Consider the following 13,092-nt stretch of genomic DNA (forward strand, 5'->3'; position numbering starts at 1 on the left):
AGCAATTTCCAGATGCCTGAAGGTACCACATTCATCTGTACAAACAATAGTACGCAAGTATAAACACCATGGGACCACGCAGGCGTCATACCGCTCAGGAAGGAGACACGTTCTGTCTCCTAGAGATGAACGTACTTTGGTGCGAAAAGTGCAAATCAATCCCAGAACAACAGCAAAGGACCTTGTGAAGATGCTGGAGGAAACAGGTACGAAAGTATCTATATCCACAGTAAAACAAGTCCTATATTGATATAACCTGAAAGGCCACTCAGCAAGGAAGAAGCCACTGTTCAAAAAACGCCATAAGAAAGCCAGATTACGGTTTGCAACTGCACATGGGAACAAAGATTGTACTTTTTGGAGAAATTACCTCTGGTCTGATGAAACAAAAATACAACTGTTTGGCCATAATGACCATCGTTATGTTTGGAGGAAAAAGGGGGAAGCTTGCAAGCCGAAGAACACCATCCCAACCGTGAAGCACAGGGGTGGCAGCATCATGTTGTGGGGGTGCTTTGCTGCAGGAGGGACTGGTGCACTTCACAAAATAGACTGCATCATGAGGATGGAAAATGATGTGGATATATTGAAGCAACATCTCAAGACATCAGTCAGGAAGTTAAAGCTTGGTAGCAAATGTGTCTTCCAAATGAACATTGACCCCAAGCATACTTCCAAAGTTGTGGCAAAATGGTTTAAGGACAACAAAGTCAAGGTATTTGAGTGGCCATCACAAAGCCCTGACCTCAATCCCATCAAATTTGTGGACAGAACTGAAAAAGCGTGTGTGAGCAAGGAGGCCTACAAACCTGACTTAGTTACACCAGCTCTGTCAGGAGGAACAGGCCAAAATTCACCCAACTTACTGTGGGAAGCTTGTGGGAGGCTACCCGAAACGTTTGACCCTAGTTAAACAATTTAAAGGCAATGCTACCAAATACTAATTGAGTGTATGTAAACTTCTGACCCACTGGGAATGTGATGAAAAAATAAGTAAATAAAAGCAGAAATAAATCATTCCCGCTACTATTATTCTGACATTTCACATTCTTAAAATAAAGTGGTGATCCTAACTGACCTAAGACAGGGAATTATTACTAGGGTTAAATGTCAGGAATTGTGAAAAACTAAGTTTACATACACTTCAGCCAAATACATTTAAACTTCCGACTTCAACTGTAGTAGTGAAAAATATGTGTCACGTAGCCCCGGATTACACCTACTGAAATGTATCTTGTGATCATATCTGTGCCGTCCGATAAGATCCAATCACAGTTGCCAGGACTGAAAGCTTCTGGACAGATTGTGAGTTGATATGGTGAAATCACTCCCTGAGGTGTGTGAGAACACACTTACTGTGACTCTGTCCAAGTGTGAACACATTGAGCACATTCATTTGCCTTCTAATGATTCACAATTACTGTTTATCATAACACAGAAAGCTTTATGATTTTATGATGTTCTTGTAGCGCTACTGGAGAACCCTTTCATTTGATAGGATTATGTCTAAATTGTTAGTATCTCTGATTACCATCATTCTCACTTCAGAGATTGGTATGGCTAGGTTGGTGGTGTCAGACAGGTTACCAGGGCAACCAGCCACACACTGCATCTGGGAAATCTTCCACTGAAGATGCTGTCATCTTCAAAAAATTATGTGTGTGTGCATGGGAAGGGGGAGAGGGGTTAGGTTCGCCCTCTTGGGTAGCCTTACCCAATGATGCTTCTCAAGCAGACATAAACTGTTTGACGGGGTTAGGGTTGAGGTTGAGGTTAGGGTTAGGCTTAGGCTTGAGCCATGATGTGGACATAAGTCTAGGTTAGGGTTAGTGTAAGGGTTAACAATCTGTACAATTGGCATGACAAATAAGGAATTCCATTTTTTCAGTTGGACCAAATCAGAGACCACCCTAAACTCTAACCCTTTAGTCCAGCTGAAATAAATAATTCCTTATTTCTCACACTAATTGTACTGTGGCAATTCCCATATGTTTCATGACAAAAAATTGTGTTGATGCTGTTGCACTTCATTTGAACTTCACCTTTGATATGTAATTTAGCTTCATGCTCTCGTTTTTACTTCTCTTCAGCATCTGCATCTGGCTCAAACTCAGTGTGTTTGTGTGTGTGTGTGTGTGTGTGTGTGTGGTTGCTCGCAAAGCATGCGCGTGCACTAGCCCAAGGCTGTACATATGAGTGTGTCTTTGTTCTATAAGTACACAGTGGAACAAGCAGGCAGCAAGTGTGAGGTGAATGCCTGCCTATGGGACTCAGACTCTCCTCAGACACAAACACTAATCACAGTTGGCACTTTGTATGGATGAGGAGATCAGGAAGACCCCTTAATGTCTGTTACTGTGTTTGTCGGCCCTCTCTCTCTCTCCCCCCTCCTCTTGCTCTCTCTCTCTCTTGCACTCTCCCAACCTCTTGCTCTCTCATTCACTCTCTCTCTCCCCCCTTTTTTGTTTACTTGCTCTCTCTTTCAAACACACACACACACACAATGAAACACACATTTTTATTTTTAGAGCTGACTCCACAGTCCACTCAAAGTCTTTCTATGTTTCATATCATTGATGACTCTAAGGACACTGAGGATGAAGTACAAATACAGTTTTGCTATACCCTTTTTACACTACTGTACTAACTGTAATATGCTGGCCCAGATATTTTCACATTGTCCTACACAACATGGTTCCAGCAGCTATGGTGGATGTGTAACCAGGCCAGTGAAGAAAAGCTTGGCTTTTTTTTGTTGAGACATCAGGTAACTAGACGTCTTTTTTTCATGACGTCATTCAAACGTAAGGGAAAGACGCCATACTTTTTCATCCTGCATTTCAGACCCCTGACCTTGGGAAACACTAGTCTGGAGATTTGGTTGTAAGTGTATGGCAGGCAATGTACACTGTGCTTATGGTTGTAGGAAGCACATTCCACAACTAGATGTCGATAGAGGTCAGACAATATTTCTCTGGGACTGATTAGTGTGTTGTTGAGCCTTGCATCATGCTTGTTCCAGTGCAAGTAGAGAAATAGGAGTAAGGGCTCGATTCAATCCGTATTGCGGAAGATCAGCGCGACTGAAAGGCAATGTACATGCGTTCGCGGAGACTGTATTCACGGTAAACCCTGCATATGTCGGCTCATCGGAAATGACCTTTACATTTCAATCACACTATATAGCGATGAACTTCCGCGATACTGATTGAGGCAAAAAATACATACATTTCAAATAGCAATTACAAATGTGAGCAAAATTTAGATCAATCATGATGATTATAATGAGATTCAGTTACATAAGCATGTTTAGATGGTTGTGTTGATACTGCAGTTAAAATCTGCCTGCCTGCATTAGGCTACTTGCAGTGGGACAAGAGTTATATGGCACTCAAACCACCAAGACATAATGCCCAAAATAATATTTGTATACAGTTATTATTATTTCGGTGGTTGAAAATGATGGAATGATTAGACAGTGGCTTTACAGTGTGAGCTAAAGGGCTTGGCATATTTCAAACCACTAGAGGGCATAGAGTTTTTACAGTTCACTTTCACTTTAACAGCACCAGTTAAATTACATTCCTCTCCTGTTCAATGTTCAATGTACCTCCTTTAGATGATCTACCAATGTGGGGATTACCTTTTTGATATTGTTTGATGTATTTTGATATCCTAAGTAAATCAACAGTATGTTATAATATACATTTGTATACAAATAAATAAATAACATTGAATACATTATATTTACTTTCTCTTTTTGAAATTGATATTGATTGATTATTGATAACCATATTGATTTATTGATTCTCATGCTTTATATACTTTATGGTATTTTTATACTACTACATGTTGGCCACTTTAATTTGGGAGGATGGGCTTGTGGTAATGGCTGGAGTGGAATCAGTAGAATGGTATCAAATATATCAAACACATGGTTTGATGCCATTCCATTTGCTCTATTCCAGCCATTATTATGAGCCGTCCTCCCCTCAGCAACCTCCACTTATGTAGGCCTAATCTTACATTCTTACTCACTAACTTCACTGTATCTTTAGCCTACTTGTTTTTTTTTATGTAAAATGACTCATCATCTATAGCCATTCCAAATACACTATATATACAAAAGTATGTGGACACCCCTTCAAATTAGTGGATTCGGCTATTTCAGCCACACCTGTTACTGACAGGTGTATAAAATCGAGCACGCAGCCATGTAATATCCATAGACAAACACTGGCAGTAGAATGGCTTTACTGAAGAGCTCAGTGACTTTCAACGTGGCACCGCCATAGGATGCCACCTTTCCAACAAGTCAGTTCGTCATATTTATGCCCTGTTAGAGATGCCCCGGTCAACTGTAAGTGCTGTTATTGTGAAGTGGTAATGTCTAGGAGCAACAATGGCTCAGCCTCGAAGTGGTATGCCACACAAGCTCACAGAATGGGGCCGCTGAGGGCTGAAGCGCATAGCGCGTAACAATTGTCTGTCCTTGGTTTCAAAACTCACTACTCAGTTCCAAACTGCCTCAGACAGCAACGTCAGCACAAGAACTGTTCGTCGGGAGCTTCATGAAATGGGTTTCCATGGCCGAGCAGCTGCACACAAGCCTAAGGTCAACATGCGCAATGCCAAGCGTTGGCTGGAGTGGTGTAAATCTCACCGCCATTGGACTATGGAGCAGTGGAAACACGTTCTCTAGAGTGATGAATCACGCTTCACCATCTGGCAATCTGACGGACTAATCTGGGTATGGCGGATGCCAGGAGAACGCTACCTGTCCCAATGCATAGTGCAAACTGTACATTTTGGTGGAGGAGGAATAATGGTCTGTGTGTCACGCCCTGACCTTAGAGAGTCTGTTTTTGACTTGGGTTGGCAAATCTATGTTTATACACTGCTCAAAAAAATAAAGGGAAAACTTAAACAAAACAATGTAACTCCAAGTCAATCACACTTCTGTGAAATCAAACTGTCCACTTAGGAAGCAACACTGATTGACAATACATTTCACATGCTGTTGTGCAAATGGAATAGACAACAGGTGGAAATTATGGCCATTAGCAAGACACCCCCAATAAAGGAGTGGTTCTGCAGGTGGGGACCACAGACCACTTCTCAGTTCCTATGCTTCCAGGCTGATGTTTTGGTCACTTTTGAATGCTAGCGGTGCTTTCACTCTAGTGGTAGCATGAGACGGAGTCTACAACCCACACAAGTGGCTCAGGTAGTGCAGCTCATCCAGGATGGCACATCAATGCGAGCTGTGGCAAGAAGGTTTGCTGTGTCTGTCAGCAGAGTGTCCAGAGCATGGAGGCGCTACCAGGAGACAGGCCAGTACATCAGGAGACGTGGAGGAGGCCGTAGGAGGGCAACAACCCAGCAGCAGGACCGCTACCTCCGCCTTTGTGCAAGGAGGAGTAGAAGGAGCACTGCCAGAGCACTGCAAAATTACCTCCAGCAGGCCACAAATGTGCATGTGTCTGCTCAAACGGTCAGAAACAGACTCCATGAGGATGGTATGAGGGCCCGACGTCCACAAGTGGGGGTTGTGCTTACAGCCCAACACTGTGCAGGACGTTTGGCATTTGCCAGAGAACACCAAGATTGGCAAATTCGCCACTGGCGCCCTGTGCTCTTCACAGATGAAAGCAGGTTCACACTGAGCACGTGACAGACGTGACAGAGTCTGGAGATGCCGTGGAGAACGTTCTGCTGCCTGCAACATCCTCCAGCATGACCGGTTTGGCGGTGGGTCAGTCATGGTGTGGGGTGGCATTTCTTTGGGGGGCCGCACAGCCCTCCATGTGCTCGCCAGAGGTAGCCTGACTGCCATTAGGTACCGAGATGAGATCCTCAGACCCCTTGTGAGACCATATGCTGGTGCGGTTGGCCCTGGGTTCCTCCTAATGCAAGACAATGCTAGACCTCATGTGGCTGGAGTGTGTCAGCAGTTCCTGTAAGAGGAAGGCATTGATGCTATGGACTGGCCCGCCCGTTCCCCAGACCTGAATCCAATTGAGCACATCTGGGACATCATGTCTCGCTCCATCCACCAACGCCACGTTGCACCACAGACTGTCCAGGAGTTGGCGGATGCTTTAGTCCAGGTCTGGGAGGAGATCCCTCAGGAGACCATCCGCCACCTCATCAGGAGCATGCCCAGGCGTTGTAGGGAGATCATACAGGCACGTGGAGGCCACACACACTACTGAGCCTCATTTTGACTTGTTTTAAGGACATTACATCAAAGTTGGATCAGCCTGTAGTGTGGTTTTCCACTTTAATTTTGAGTGTGACTCCAAATCCAGACCTCCATGGGTTGATAAATTGGATTTCTATTGATTATTTTTGTGTGATTTTGTTGTCAGCACATTCAACTATGTAAAGAAAAAAGTATTTAATAAGATTATTTCTTTCATTCAGATCTAGGATGTGTTGTTTAAGTGTTCCCTTTATTTTTTTGAGCAGTATATTTCTTTGTTGGCCTAGTATGGTTCCCAATCAGAGGCAGCTGTTTATCGTTGTCTCTGATTGGAGATCATACTTAAGCAGCCCTTTTTCCCACCTGAGATTGTGGGATCTTGTTTTTGCATTGTTCTGTCTAGCCCTGCAGAACGTTACGTTCGGTTTTTCATTTTCTTGTTTTGTTGGTGTTCATTATTAAAGGAAATGATGTACGCCTACCACACTGCACCTTGGTCTCCTCATTCAAACGACGAGCGTAACACAGGGACTGTTTTTCAAGGTTCAGGCTAGGCCCCTTAGTTCCATTGAAGGGAAATCTTAACGCTATAGCATACAATGACATTCTAGACAATTCTTTGCTTCCAACTTTGTGGCAACAGTTTGGGGAAGGCCTCCTGTTTCAGCATTACAATGCCCCCGTGCACAAAGCAAGGTCCATACAGAAATCGTATGACGAGATCGGTGTGGAAGAACTTGACAGACCTGCACAAAGCCCTGAGCTCAACCCCATTGGGATGAATTGGAACGCCGACTGTGAGCCAGGCCTAATCGTCCAACATCAGTGCCCGACCTCACTAATGCTCTTATGGCTGAATGGATGGAAGTCCCTGCAGCAATTTTCCAAAATCTGGTAGAAAGCTTTCCCAGAAGAATGGAGGCTGTTATAGCAGCAAAGGGGGGGCCAACTCCATATTAATGCCCATGATTTTGGAATGAGATGTTCGATGAGCAGGTGTCTGACCTAGTTCTGACCTAGTGTATGACCTAGTTCACTAATTGATAGCATATGCTACTTATTAACTACAGTAATTAGACATTGTGAACATGTGACCTTTGTAGCCAAGTGTATGACTCATGATGCATTCATTCATTCATTCATTCATTATACTGCATGCATTCACTTATGCAGCACTTTTGCCTAGGGTGGCTAAGTCTTTGCATTGGTTAGTTCCCATACAGTATACACACTGAAAACACATCAGAGCAGATTCTGATTCAGATTTACAGTAATTCATATTCAGTGTTTTTTTCCCATGACAACTTGGTGAGAAACATACACAGTCACACTGGCTGCAATGGCCCAAAGGTATTTAGTCATTGGAAACAGCAGTTATATATGTATCCCCATGACAGAGAAAACATATCAGCATGTATTGTACATTCAGTATATGTCACTGTATATCACCATTAACTTACGGTAAGTCTGTGTGGAAGTTTGAGAGTGATCTGACAAACACAGGAATAAGATAATTCATTTGTATGGTGTCTCTCTCTGCAGAGTATACTTGGTGAAAAGATAGAAGTCAGCTACTGTGGCACTGACAACAGCCATTATGAATGAGCCCTGTCAACAATGTGCACATTGGTCTTCTCTGCAGCTGTTGAGATGACACTTAGCACAGAGATGAAACCTAGCTGAGCAAATAATGCACATCATCAGTGCATCCCAGAGAAAATACATCATCAACTACAGAAAGCTAGTGAATGGTGCACTGCTTTATCCATTTATTCACTGAAGATTTTTAATCTTGTACACATCCATTCTAGAAAAATGGATTAGTCTGGAGATGTAAATTCCTTCTATTTTTATTTTTATTTGTATTTAACCTTTATTTAACTAGGCAAGTCAGTTAAGAACAAACTCTTATTTACAATGACGGCCTGCCAAAAGGCAAAAGGCCTCCTGCGGGGACGGGGCCTGGGATTAAAAAAATAAAAAAATAAATACAATATAAATATAGGACAAAACCCACATCACAACAACAGAGACACAACACTACATAAAGAGAGACCTAAGACAACAACATAACAAGGCAGCAACACATGACAACACAGCATGGAAGCAGCACAACATGACAACAACATGGTAGCAACACAATATGGTAGCAGCACAAAAACATGGTACTCCATCTTATGTTACAACTGGAGACGTGGTGCTTCCCATAAGAGCAGCAATGGAAAAACAACAATGAAAAAAACAATTAGGTCAGTTTTCATTATAATTTGACATGGTGAAAGGCTGCAGAGAGGCACAACCCAAGGACATAAAGATGTAACGGCGGCTTGTAGACAGTCTTAACTTAGTCTTTATTTATTCGTTACCCCTATACATATCTAACCCTCCCACTCCAATATCCCTACGCATTGTAAATATGGTTTTGGCACTGACTCTGGAACTGACCCTGTATATATTTTGGGCTCCCGAGTGGCGCACTGGTCTAAGGCACTGTATCTCAGTGCTAGAGGCGTCACTACAGACCCTGGTTTGATCCCGGGATGCATCACAGCCGGCCGTGATCGGGAGTCCCATAGGGCGGCGCACAATTGGCCCAGCGTCGTCCGGGTTAGGGGAGGGTTTGGCCGGGGTAGGCCGTCATTGTAAAATAAGAATTTGTTCTTAACTGACTTGCCTAGTTAAATAATAATAAATAAATATATCTTACTTACGTTCTTGTGTTCTTATTTCCATTTCTGCTGTGTTTTACTTTACTTTTATTTATTTTTTATATAGTACAACTGATATTGATTAATGCATAGTTGGGAAAGAGCAAGCAAGAAAGGCATTTCACTGTACTTGTGCATGTGACATAAACAACTTAAAACTAGATATGAACAGCATGTCCATTATACACTTTTCTTGGTCCATTTTAAGTGTGATACGAACAGTTACCGACATTTTTCCAAATTGTTATCTAACGCACCACCAAGGGCAGGGGAGAGCAGATGCCCTGCTTCTGGGGGTTGAGATGGAGGGGGGGGGGGCGTCAGAAAGAGGGGAGGAGGAAGAGGAGGATGGAGGGTAAAAGTGGGAAAAGAGGCAGCTGGTGCCAGAAGTCACATGGGCAACACCTCTGCCTGCCTAGGAGGGGAAGGGGGAAGGGGGCCAGGTAGACTACAGTAGCAGTAGAAGGGAGGGAAAGCTAGACATGGCAACATAATAGCAGCACTAGGGTTGAATATACAGCATTGTTGTGGCCCCTGATTGCTGTTCTGTACCTTTTGTGTATTGACTACAATAGCACAAACATGAAGGTGACTCACAGAACAGATCCATGACTGAAATCAAATCAACTGACAGTCTGAGATGAGAAGAACAGAACAATAAAGGAACATAATACCACCTCGTTTTTTTCTATTTTGTTTCTTGTTGACTATCACATTATTGTAGAGATACATTGCAAGGCAACTGTTAGAAATATAAGCTTGCATGGTGCAACGTTTACTTTTATCACATGAAGACATAATGAAGTAAATGGAACATGACTATTACAAAATGTCTAGGAGCATCTAGTTGACCTACCAACCAAATCTCAAGGTTTAAAAACAAACATGAACTGAAACTATATCAAATGATTCCAATGAAATGAGATGCAGAGTCTAAAGCACTGGGTGTTGGTGAAGGTGTGTGGCCCATAACATACATGCAGCATGGCAGCTGTCCTTTCAGCACCACAAGGGGCCAAACATTTTTCAGCACCAAACCAGGCTTCATTCAGTGCATATGAACAGCAAACAATCAGGAGCACTACCTGTGGTGGAAGGAGTGTGACCATGGTAGCTATCCTGTCAGTACCACTAGGGGCCATACACTTTTCAGGGACAGCTCCTAACCAGTCTTCCTCCAGTGCAGATAAACAGAAATTAGTCAGCAGTAGGTGTGAGTGAAGGTGTGTCCCTGTTTGGATGTCTTTTCAGCACCACTGAAAGGAACCGTCCCAAGCAGCTCCTAACCAGACAATGAGAAGCAACTATGAACACTAACTAGCACAGGTAACTAAACTCAGCAAAAAAAGTATTGTTCCTTTTCAGGACACTGTCTTTCAAAGATAATTCGTAAAAATCCTAGCTACAGGGAGACAGGACGATCAGCTGATCATCCTCGCAGTGGCAGACCACGTGTAACAACACCTGCACAGGATCGGTACATCCGAACATCACACCTGCGGGACAGGTACAGGATGGCAACAACAACTGCCCGAGTTACACCAGGAAAGCACAATCCCTCCATCAGTGCTTAGACTGTCTGCAATAGGCTGAGAGAGGCTGGACTGAGGGCTTGTAGGCCTGTTGTAAGGCAGGTCCTAACCAGACATTATCGGCAACAACGTCGCCTATGGGCACAAACCCACCGTCGCTGGACAAGACAGGACTAGCAAAAAATGCTCTTCACTGACGAGTCGCGGTTTTGTCTCACCAGGGGTGATGGTCGGATTCGCGTTTATTGTCAAAGGAATGAGTGTTACACCGAGACCTGTACTCTGGAGCGGGATTGATTTGGAGGTGGAGGGTCCGTCATGGTCTGGGACGGTGTGTCACAGCATCATCGGACTGAGCTTGTTGTCATGGAAGGCAATCTCATCGCTGTGCGTTACAGGGAAGACAACACCTCCCTCATGTGGTACCCTTCCTGCAGGCTCATCTTGACATGACCCTCCAGCATGACAATGCCACCAGCTATACTGCTCGTTCTGTGCGTGATTTCCTGCAAGACAGGAATGTCAGTGTTCTGCCATGGCCAGCGAAGTGCCCGGATCTCAATCCCATTGAGCACGTCTGGGACCTGTTGGATCGGAGGGTGAGGGCTAGGGCCATTCCCCCCAGAAATGTCCGGGAACTTGCAGGTGCCTTGGTGGAAGAGTGGGGTAACATCTCACAGAAAGAACTGGCAGATCTGGTGCAGTCCATGAGGAGGAGATGCATTGCAGTACTTAATGCAGCTGGTGGCCACACCAGATACTGACTGTTACTTTTGATTTTGACCCCCCCTTTGTTCAGGGACACATTATTCCATTTCTGTTAGTCACATGTCTGTGGAACTTGTTTAGTTTATGTCTCAGTTGTTTAATCTTATGTTAATACAAATATTTACATATGTTAAGTTTGCTGAAAATAAATGCAGTTGACAGTGAGAGGACGTTTCTTTTTTTGCTGAGTTTACATTGATCGCCTATTGGAGTACCAGGTACCACCATCATTCTAACCTAGTGTAATTGTGTTGTACATTTATTGTTCGAAACATAAAACCAAATCCATTACTTTCCACTCTAGACACCCATACAGAACTTGCAAGGTCTAAGGCAGTCTACACCATGAATAATTATCATCTAAGTTCTTATTTCAGTTCATTTTCATTTGAGAGCCACACAAAGAATGAAACACATAGGCTTCGGGGATCTGCCTTCAGAGGGGATCCAGTTGGTGTCCAATAAGAGGAATTGACAACCCTGGTTTGCAGGCATGAGACTGTTCACACTTATGGGTATTACTCATTATCACATGTCTAGGAAATTAGAAAGTGGTTAGTGACTTTATAAAACTGGATATAGTGGCGGACTGGGAACAAAATTAGACTCTGGCATTTCAGCTACACCAGCCCACTTCTGCTGTACTACACAGGTAAAAACATTTTAACAGGCCAATGGGCTGCATCACTCTCTTTTTCCCCAAAAAATAAATACAGTACCAGTCAAAGGTTTGGACACACCTACTCATTCCAGGGTTTTTATTTATTTGTACTATTTTCTACATTGTAGAATAAAAGTGAAGACATCAAAACTATGCAATAACACATATGGAATCATGTAGTAACCAAATAAGTGTTAAACAAATCTAAATATTTTGTTCTATTTGAGATTCTTGTAAGTAGCCACCCTTTGGCTTGATGACAGCTTTGCATCCTCTTGGCATTCTCTCAACCAGCATCATGAGGTAGTCACATGGAATGCATTTCAATTAACAGGTGTGTCTTGTTAAAAGTTAATTTGTGGAATTTCTTTCTTTCTTAATGCGTCTGAGCCAATCAGTTGTGTTGTGACAAGGTAGGGGTGGTATACAGAAGATAGCCCTATTTGGTAAAATACCAAGTCCATATTATGGCAAGAACAGCTCAAATAAGCAAAGAGAAACGACAATCAATCATTACTTTAAGACATGAAGGTCAGACAATCTGGAAAATTTCAAGAACTTTGAAAGTTTCTTCAAGTGCAGTCGCAAAAACTATCAAGCACTATGATGAAACTGGCTCTCATGAGAACCACTACAGGAAAGGAAGACCCAGAGTTACCTCTGCAGCAGAGGATAAGTTCAATAGAGTTACCAGCCTCAGAAATTGCAGCCCAAATAAATGCTTCACAGAGTTCAAGTAACAGACACATCTCAACATCAACTGTTCAGAGGAGACTGAGTGAATCAGGCCTTCATAGTCAAATCGCTGCAAATAAACCACTACTAAAGGACACCAATAAGAAGAGCAGACTTGCTTGGGCCAAGAAACACGAGCAATGGACATTAGACCGTTTGAAATCTGTCCTTTGGCCTGTTGAGTTCAAATTTGAGATTTTTGGTTCCGACCGCCGTGTCTTTGTGAGATGCAGAGTAGGTGAACGGATGATCTCCACATGTTTGGTTCCCACCGTGAAGCGTGGAGGTCTTATGGTGCTTTGCTGGTTACACTGTCAGTGATTTATTTAGAATTCAAGGCACACTTAACCAGCATGGCTGCAACAGCATTTTGCAGCGATACACCATCCCATCTCGTTTGCGCTTAGTGGGACTATCATTTGTTGTTCAACAGAACAACGACCCAACACACCTCCAGGCTGTGTAAGGGCTATTTGACCAAGG

Source organism: Salmo salar, chromosome 01, assembly GCF_965601325.2.
Source record: "Salmo salar chromosome 01, fSalSal1, whole genome shotgun sequence".
In the NCBI taxonomy this organism is placed as follows: domain Eukaryota; kingdom Metazoa; phylum Chordata; class Actinopteri; order Salmoniformes; family Salmonidae; genus Salmo; species Salmo salar.